The 9,532-nt window shown below is 45.4% G+C and overlaps 1 protein-coding gene across 6 annotated transcripts in view; it reads left to right on the top strand.

Annotated features, from left to right (window-relative positions):
- The first annotated feature begins 322 nt into the window (after window positions 1–322).
- The window catches only part of WASF3 (WASP family member 3), a 64,958-nt gene continuing 55,748 nt past the window's right edge, over window positions 323–9,532 (top strand). For 3 of the 6 annotated variants that reach the window (XM_085216133.1, XM_085216132.1, XM_085216127.1), the window contains exon 1: window positions 1,043–1,162. The gene's annotated coding sequence lies outside the window, so the exon portion shown is untranslated. Of the gene's footprint in view, window positions 885–1,042; window positions 1,218–9,532 lie in introns of those variants that run through there. The other 3 variants (XM_085216129.1, XM_085216131.1, XM_085216128.1) reach the window with 3 other exon arrangements.

The raw sequence follows: 9,532 nt of genomic DNA, 5'->3' as shown, positions 1-9,532 counted from the left end.
GCGTGCAAGCGTGCCCTTAGCTGAAGAAAAAGACCGTGGCTCCCTTCTTTAGCGTTTTGTTACTCGGTGACTCCTCTCCGTTTGCTTTGCCAGCGATCTTAACGCCGTCACCATCTGCACTACAAAGCACAAGTAAAGCCGCACGGCTTAACGCTTTTGCCATATAACCTTCTGTGATTACATCGGCGGTTCTCAAGCTGCCGCCTCTCACCACGGCCGATCGCGGCGATTTGGGATCATTTTTCCCCACCGTGCAGCAGCCCCGAGGAGCCGCCCGTGAGCCCGACCGCCGCGTCGGAGTCGAGCAAACTTTGCGACGCTCCACACGCTCGGCTCGGGGCGGCTCCGGGCAGCCCGCGTCCAGCCGGGGTCACTCATCGGCGGCCCCGAGCCCTTTGAAGTCCGGAGGCGATTGTTCGGCGCCCCCCGGAACTTCGTTCACATGGAAACGTCGGGGCTTTTTTCTTTTTTTCTTTTCTGAGGGTTTCGCGGCGACCGACAATAGCCCCCCGCCCCCGGGACCGCCACAAAGGACGCAGAGCGGACTTCGTCTGGGCCGCGCCGCAGCTGCGGCTCGCGCAGCCCCGGCCCCCGCCGCAGGCCCCAGGCCTCAGCGCGGGTGGGCGCGGGCACGGCCGGGGCGCGCACTTGGGATTCGCTGGGAAGTGGGTCAGCGGGGCGGGCGGAGGGCGAGGGCACGGCCGCGGGGTGCCCGCCACCAACAGGAGGGAGGGAGGCGAAGGGCGAGAGACGGGCGGCGGGCTGAGGTAGAGCCGAGATCGCCTCCGCACCCGAGAGGAACCGCCCGCCAGCATCCCGAGGCCGGGCTCGCTCCGGGAACCGGAGAGCCAGCAACCCGCGGACAGCCTTCTTGCGAGCCCCAGGTAGGGGCCACTGATTGACGGCTCGACCCTCCCTCCCGGCGTTTCCATTGGGTGCTTTTCACGCCAATCAACGAGGTGCGCGGCGAGAGATTGGCTGTCACTCGTCCTCGTTGTCCCGCCCTTCTTGGCACGGGCCAAAGGGGGAAGCGAGGGGGCGGGGCTTTCGGCAGAGAGGTGGGGCGGCGGGGGCGCGGAGGCTCAGCCGGGGAGGGCTCCGCGCGGTGGCGGCGGTGGCCGTAGGGGACGGCGGCGCGGGATGGGACGAAGCGCGGCGTCAGGTGGGTGAGGGGCCGCGCCGCCGCCACCTTCTCCGGCGGTAGTCTGTAAGCCGAGGTTCGTGCGGTGGGGCCAACGCCGGCCGTGGGATGCGGTTGTGAGGTTCCCGGGCAGAACATGCTTCGCGCGCAGGGCGGTTCGGATTTACGCTCCGTGCAGGAGTGGGAACGCGGCGTCTGACCGCGTCTTTGTGCCGCTTTGTCAGCGGCGGGGAGCGGGGAGCGAGTCCTCCCGGAGGGAAGGATGGGGCGGATTGGGACGCAGCCGGGAACTCGGGGGGACTTAACATCCGAGGGGTGGTTGTGCTTCGCCGTGTGCCGGGCTGGGCTCTTTATTTTGTCTTTACGCGGGGAATCGAAAAGCGTTGTGTTTGCGTGAGATAGCGGTGTTGTTCTGACTTGGCCTGAGACGGTGCTTTCCCTGGTAGTGCGGTGCTGCTTGGAGGGAGTGAAGTAATGGAGTAACGGTACGGCTGCGCTTCTCCAGCACGCTGCCCTGCTCCACAGCCCGCATCTCGGAGCTCAGCCATCCGGCTGCTGCTACGTGGATCGGTGCGATGTGGGACTATTAGGTCGTAAGGGTGAAGTTACAAGTTACAGCTGGCAAACTTGAGGATCCGAAGGATTGAACCCTATATTTGAGCGGTGGAAATACACTTTGTTAGGTGTTGCGCTCAGCGCTAGCTTAGTTTGGCATTTAAGGAGAAAACAGACTAACGTGGAAGGACCATCACTTGTCTGCACTGAAATGAAGGCCCCAGGTCGTTCTTGCTCTGTGAATGTAGCTTCCAAGTAGGTCCTGCCAGAAGGAGGCTTATCTGTAGCTGTTCAGCCTGTCACCAGGACCGGGCTGTATTCCCACTGAGCAACGTGGAAGCAAGGTTTATTTCCAGAAGCGTTCTGGGGTTCTGTTGTGTAAAGTAAACTCTTGTTACTGCTGGCTGAAGGGTGGCTTCGGTGGGATTTTTTGGTGTTTGCATGGCTTGTGGAAGTGGGAATGTAGTTACTGGGCAGTGAATGCAGAGGTTTTGTTGTACGTGAAATAATCGAGTCGGTCCTTTTTCTTCTCCTTTTCCACAGCTATTTTCTTCACATAAAGAAGATTAGAAAACACTTCTTAATCAGATACTGAAACAATAGTCTTGATTATACAAAATAGTTACGGAAGTTGTGTGGTCTTTGCTAATCTTTCTGTTTGTGGAAGTAATAAAAAATGACTTTATTTCAGAATTAGAATTGCTTGTGTTATAAAAAGAGACTTTCATAGCAGGAGTAAGTTAACAAGGCTTCAAGTTTGATTTATATGGTTCAGGGCATACTATTCTCTATAGTTAATAGGAGCATAGCCCTGCTCTGCTTTTTAGAATATGCCCTGTCTGTACAACATATCTTAAATAAACGATGATGATTTTAGGAGTGCGAATACCAACTTCTTACACACTGGTTGTTCTTTGTTGACTAGATTAGCTCAGATGTATATGGTTTGTTCTTCAGTGAGAGGAAACATACCATGTATTTATATGAAACAATGTGTGTCTGCAGGCAGTATTCTTCTGCAGAGGGAAGCGAAAGAAAAGCCACAGATGTGACAGATGATAGTAATGTTAGCTCAAAGCTTCTTGTATGCAGTGATTAGTAGGGCAGTGTTTGTAAAAAAACAAACTCCAGCAGATACTGCAGAGAATTACAGAAGAGCTAATAGCAGATGAGCATTTAAATTGCTGTGTCGGTGTCACCTGGACAGTGGATTAGCTCTCATCCTTGTGCAAGTATTCCATTTTGTCTGAACTTCCTGTGTACACAGTTCAGTCTTAGTAGAAAGAAGAGTGAATGGAGTAGTGAAGACTGCTGGAGAGAACTGCTTATCTTATACTAAGTAGATGTGGCTCTTAGGGATGTGGTTTGGTTGATGTGGTGATGGGTTGGCAGTTGGATTAGATGATCTTAAATGTCTTTTCCGGTCTTAAATGTTCTGTGATTCTGAAATAAACATATGCAGTAAATCTTCGTTCTTTTGAACCCCCCCCAGAGCACCATCTTCCAAAGCTCTTGCCTGCTTATAGCAAGAAATGAGTGAAAAAGAAATTGTACCAGTGAAGTTTGTTCTTAGTTGCTGTGCAATTGCAGTACAGTCTTGTAACTAAATTTGAAATAGATTTTGTAACACAGCACTTCATCATCTCTTTCATTCAAAGTTGTATTGATATCTCACCTAATTCATGGGTGGCATCAGTTAAGTTTTGGACTTTTTGTGGTTGTTACTAAGAAATTGTTGACAGTGTGGATGAGGAGACAATGTTTTCACCTGGCTAATGTCTTAGAATCATAGAATTGCTCAAGTTGGTAAAGATCTTAAAGATCGAGTCCAACCACAACCCAACCATACTACACTAACTCTAACAACCCTCTGCTAAATCATGTCCCTGAGCACCACATCCAAACAGTTTTTAAATAATTCAGGGATGGTGACGCAATTACCTCCCTGAGCACCCTATTCCAGTGCTTAACAACCCTTTCTTAAAGAAGTTTTTCCTGATGTCCAACCTAAACTTACCCTGGCACAACTTGAGGCCATTTCCTCTCGTCCTGTCACCTGTCACCAGTGAGAAGAGACCAGCCCCGCTCTCGCTGTAAGCACCTTTCAGATATTGGAAGAGAGCAATAAGGTCTCTCCTCAGCCTCCTTTTCCCCAGACTGAACAGCCCCAGTTCCTTCAGTCTTTCCTCGTAGGCCATATTCTCCAAGCCCTTCACAAGCCTTGTTGTCCTTCTTTGGACCTGCACCAGCACCTCCATGTCCTTTCTGTACTGAGGTGAACACAGTACTCGAAGTGAGGCCTCACCTGTGCCAAGTGCAGGGCCAGGATGACTTCCCTAATCCTGCTTACCACGCCATTCCTGATGGCCCCCTGGGCACATTGCTGGCTCATATTCAGCTGACTGCCCATCAGAATTCCAAGGTCCCTTTCCATCAGGCAGCTTTCCAGCCACTCCTCCCCAAGCCTGTAGGGTTGCCCGGGGTTGTTGTGGCCAAAATGCAGGACCTGACACTTGGCCCCATTGAAAGTCATACAGTTTACCTTGGCCCATCGATCCAGTCTGTCCAGGTCCCTCTGTAGTGCCTGTCTCCCCTCAGGCAGATCAGCACTCCCTCCCAACTTGGTGTTGTCTGCAAACTTACTGAGGGTGCTCTCGATCCCCTCATTAAGATCGTTAATAAAGATGTTAAATAGAAGCAGCCTCAGTACTGAACCCTGGGGGACATCGCTCATGACCAGCTGCTAACTGGATGTAACTCCATTGACCACAACTCTTTGGGCCCAGCCATCTAGCCAGTGTTTCACCCAGTGGAGCATACGCCCATCCAAACTGTGGGCAGCCAGCTTCTCCACAAAAATGTTCTGGGGGACAGTGTCAAAGGTTTCACGTAAGTCCAGGTAGACCACATTGACAGCCTTACCTTCATCCACTAAGCGGGTCACCTTGTCATAGAATGAAATTAGGTTGGTCAGACAGAATCTACCATTTGTAAACCCACGCTGACTGGGCCTTATTCCCTGGTTGACCTTTAACTGGTCCATGATTGTTTCTGAGATTATTCATTCCGTAACCTTCCCCAGCACTGAGGTGAGACTGATAGGTCTGTAGCTGCCTTTTTGAAGGTGGGCATCACATTTGCCAGTCTCCAGTTCACTGGGACATCCCCAGTTAGCCAGGACTGCCAAAGAATGATGCAGAGTGGCTTGGCAACCATATCTGCCAACTCCCTCAGCACTCTAGGGTGCAATCCATCTGGTCCCTCTGTTCTCTAATTCTAAAGTTATTCAGTGTAAGGAAGGACCAGGCTGGAAATAGATGTCTTCCAGAGTTAAATGCAGCTGCACATTGTGTTATGAAGGTTCCTTTTCCAAGGGATGCTACAGGTGGTGACTGCTTATTCTCTTAAGAGCAGAAATAGGAAGAGGTAGAGGGTATTTCTCTCCCTATGTCAGACTTGTACAGAATTTTTGTAAGTTACAAAAATCGGTGTCTAAGAATTACATAAAGGCATCTTGAACCTTGGATCTGCAGAAGGACTGCTACACCACACGTTTTCTCCTGAGAACCTTACCTGTGTTTAGAGGTAACGGTGAATTAATATGAAATAAGACCATGTTTATTTGTTCAGCACTAATGTGTGAATGCTTTCCTTCACGCTTACTGGCATTTAGATCCAACTGTTCAGAAGCCAACCTGTTGTAAAAGTCTCTGAAATGTTGCACTGGGGTGGTTGTATCTGGAGAAGTGGTGTTATTTTTCACCCCTATAAAATCTCAAGTAACTGAAATGTTTTTATCTGCTCACTTCTTTTTCCTTCTGTAAAAGAAGAAACAAAATGTCTGGGAAGAAATAAAGAAATGCATGCCTAGGAGCAGCTAAAGATCAAAAGGGAAGTCTTTGTGGTCACTTAAAGCAGTGAAATCAGAGCTTATCTTGTTTAACTTCTTTATTTTTTGTCAGGTGAAGCTACTGGAGAATTTTTGTGAAGGTTTATTAGTACATGTATAGACTTGTTTGTGCTTTGGAAGACAAATCCAATTTCATTTGTGGTGGGGATTTACAGGGATTCTTAAACACTTGGCAGATCAGTTTTCCACTGAAATGTTCGACCATTAAACTAATGGTGTTCTCTGGGTTTGTGGTCAAACATTGTATTTTTATTTATTTACTTATTCATAATAGAGTTCTATATTTAGCAGAATTCTGGTTACTAATTTTCAAGATTTTGGAGCAGCTTCCTACCTTTTGAGTGCAGGTGTGATGTGTCTTGTTTGTTCTCTTACAGGTTTGATAGCCAAATGTGTTTGTAGGGATCAAGACTGGGGGAAAGTGTGTGATTCTTGTAAGTGTGGATTGTCTTTATGCCATGTTGGTTTTATTTTTGAGTTGCCACTACTGATGTTACTCTGAGTTAATTATCTTTTGTTTTAAAAGCAGAAAAGTTGAGTTGCTCAGGTAGAATTTGATTAATGCTTGTATTTGTTTTAAACACAGAAGTCAGTCAAAAACAAAAAACGTTACCCCAGCATTTGCATAGTATCAAACAGATTATATTTAAAATATGTTGGTTCTCTCCTAATCATTCATAATTTCAAGTTGTCTGGCAAGAGGTGGCTGTTTTGTTGCTTTTTTTAATTGTTTATTTGAAGTACTGGAAAGAACTGGCCGGAAAACTTGAGTGCTGAGTTACAGAATTGACTAAGAATTAGTGAACATAGTAACGTAACTAAAGTAAACATCTTGGATGCGGTCAGCATGCAAGTATTTTGGCTTTAGCTATTGAATTAATCTTGTGTTCTGTAAATAGTTAGATTTTTGTAATAGTCTTCACAATGTGATGCAACCTTTAAAGTCCTGGTAAGTGACACAGAGTGCATACAGACATTGACAGTAATTTGAATCTGCCCTGGGTTCATGTTTTCTGGTCATTATAATGGACATAAATTGGAGTAATCTATCTGATGCAGTCCTAACTTCCAATGAATCTGTCAGAAACAGTATTTTAGGTTGACTTAAATTCATTTTTGTTTCTTGTCCTGGAATAAAAATATTCTGGTGCACAGAGTTATGGCCTGACTTGTTTTCTCTCTAGTTCCATAAATCAGAACTGTTTCCCTGTTCTTTGGCATGACATTTTATTGCACATCCCTGTTGAAGTTGGCCCTACACAGAAACTATGAAATAATTTCTTGTGGTAGAACTCTATCAAGCATCATTTATTTGCACAGCGGTATGCACAGATAAATTCACATTAATGAAATATATTTATCACCATTAAGTTCAAATGTTGCAGGTTTTCTTGGAGGCTCATGCAGTAGTCATCTCCTCCTGTGCAGCTGTAAAAGCATAGTTTGGCAGTTGTAAATAGTGTGACTATCTTCTGGGGGTGCTTTTTTGGTCTCTGAATATACACTTTGTTTAGAATGATATATGTGTTACGTTTTTTGTGTCCTCTCAGTTTTAGATTGCTTGACAGAACTTTGAAACTGGGAAGGAAATTTCGTATTGTAAATAGTGAAAATGCTATTTCATGCATGATCTAAATGCAATTGATAGATAAATTTATCCAACTTTGCGGCAGCTGCTACTAATGGTTATAATTGATCAGGCATTTGAAATTTTACATTGATATTCTCAGGCAGGCAAGGAGTGGTGAAATATCTTTGCTGTCATTCGGCCTTTTTTTTGTATTTTTTCCTACTGATTTTTTTCTTGAAGATCATTCATCTGGCCTTTCTGAGGTGGTGTCAGAGTTTCAGGCGTTTGACTGTGAGCATATGAAGCCATTTCTTACCTGTATTGTAGCTGTTGCTGAGCAGTTGACTACAGAAACAAGCTGCCGGTTGGAGTGGAGCTATGGTAGTACAGTGTAGAGGCTTCTCCATCTTCACTTGCAGTATTCAGTTTGGATGGGTGTGCTTCTAAGCGTGTTGGATTTGCCCAAGTGGAAACCCTCATCTTTTGGGGACGTGTTTCTTTCTATCTAACGCAGTGCTGCCCTGCTGTTAATGTGTCAGAGATTCTTGGTTCTGGGAACACTTTTGTCTGCTTGTTGGGAATTGAGTGATGTTGGATTTTCTTAGCACACTCAGCTTTGTTACTTCTCATATTTTTCAATGTTTCTCTTCAGTAGCTTGTCCTTTAGGTTGCTGAGTAAATAGATGATAGTGTGCAGTAATATTATGGATTAAATGAGCGTGCTTACTTCCTGGTTTATGAAGCCTATCTAACATAAATCTTATTGTTCTGGTAGATTATGTAGGCAGAGGTCATTGATGGCATACCAGCAGTGGAAATGCAACGTGTCAGTGACAGTGTGATGGTGTATTGGAGGTTGTAGTCCCACAGACTGCTTACATGCAGCATGTGCATTGATATGAGAGCCTGAAAGTCGGACATATCTAAGCTACGACAAGTTAAAAACGTCTCCTTCACATTAACAGTGTCAGTTTTTCAAAGGAGTTTTTCTCTTCGGCAGGAGGCCCTGCTTGCTTGTTGCCTGACCTCAGAGGTGAAGCTCAGCGTTCAGATATGATAGCACCTCACCAAAAAGTGATTCTCGGGGCACGAGCTGTACGGGATGTACTGGACAGAAGACGATATAGTTTTCTTAAACAATGTAGTTCCAGCTGTCTTTTATGTGCTGTGCACGAGGAGTCTCGTTTATTTAAAGCCTGAGTATAGATAGTCAAATTATTTGCTGTATGCTATGGCTGGTAGATACTTGTGGGTCCGTATCCTTGGACAGATTAGAGCATCAAAGCAGAACTGCGTGCTAATGTAACAAAACTTAATCTGTCTGTATTCTAAAAGGATAAAAATATTTCCTTTTATTGTTGGGAATTCATAGAAACTGAAGCTGAACAAAGCACCACATCACTGAAGACTGAGAAGCTTGTATAATCTCATCAGAAATGTTTTATGCAAGTCTGGCTGCTAATGCAAAAAGGACCTAATGTTAATTAAGACTGCGTGTGAAGGACAATGAGCATAAGTTGGGAATTACTGGAACTCTGCCATATTTATAGTAGAGAACAGGAGATAAACTGTAACCATCGGGACTGTCTTCCCAGGACTCGTTAACCCTTCGCCTGCTCGTCACTTGCTGCAGAGAGGCTCTTTGTAGCAAGTGGACTCTGGGGGTGAAGTTTATTCTGATCCTGGTTATTGTAATGGCCTGCTGGAGTTCGACTATTCCTTTATTTCAGTGCTTGCTGTTAACACATATGGTTATAGTTGTTGACTGCAGCTGTTGCTCACTCATTCTTCTCCAGTAGCTTTTTTTCTTGCAGCCTGGAACTGAGTTGCAATGCCTTCATTTGAAGGTTGAAAAAGGCTAAACCCTCTTTTGTCTTGTGTTTGTAACGGCCTGTAAGGTAAGGACCTTGCCTTTGTGTTACTGTTGTGCAGCTGAACTGGGAGTCCTCGAAAAGCAAGTGAACAGTGTATAGCCCTTCTGTCTAGAACTCCCTTCATTTAAAAAGGAAAAACAAGCAAACAAAGAAACAAAAAACATAAAAAAAAATAAAGGCTGGTAAAGGTGCAGATTCTCATCTGTATTCTCATGACTTGGAAATTTAATTAGCATTATGATATGTAGTTTGCTCATACCTGAGCCTTCAGTTCGTTAGTATCCCAGGGTTCTTGTACATCTCCATAGTGACAATCATTTTCTTAGTAATAAGCAGTAGTTGGAGAACTTGTATTTGCGATGGGTGACAGATATAAAATATTCACGTATGTTAAACTATATTCCAGCAAATATTGGATTATTTATTTATTTATTTTTTTAATCTTTGCTTTGGCATCCTGCGGTGGAAAAGGTCATTATTCC

The sequence above is a fragment of the Meleagris gallopavo genome, chromosome 1 (genome assembly GCF_905368555.1).
Source record: "Meleagris gallopavo chromosome 1, MGAL_WU_HG_1.1, whole genome shotgun sequence".
Lineage (NCBI taxonomy): Eukaryota > Metazoa > Chordata > Aves > Galliformes > Phasianidae > Meleagris > Meleagris gallopavo.
This window is presented reverse-complemented; position numbering and strand designations above follow the sequence as displayed.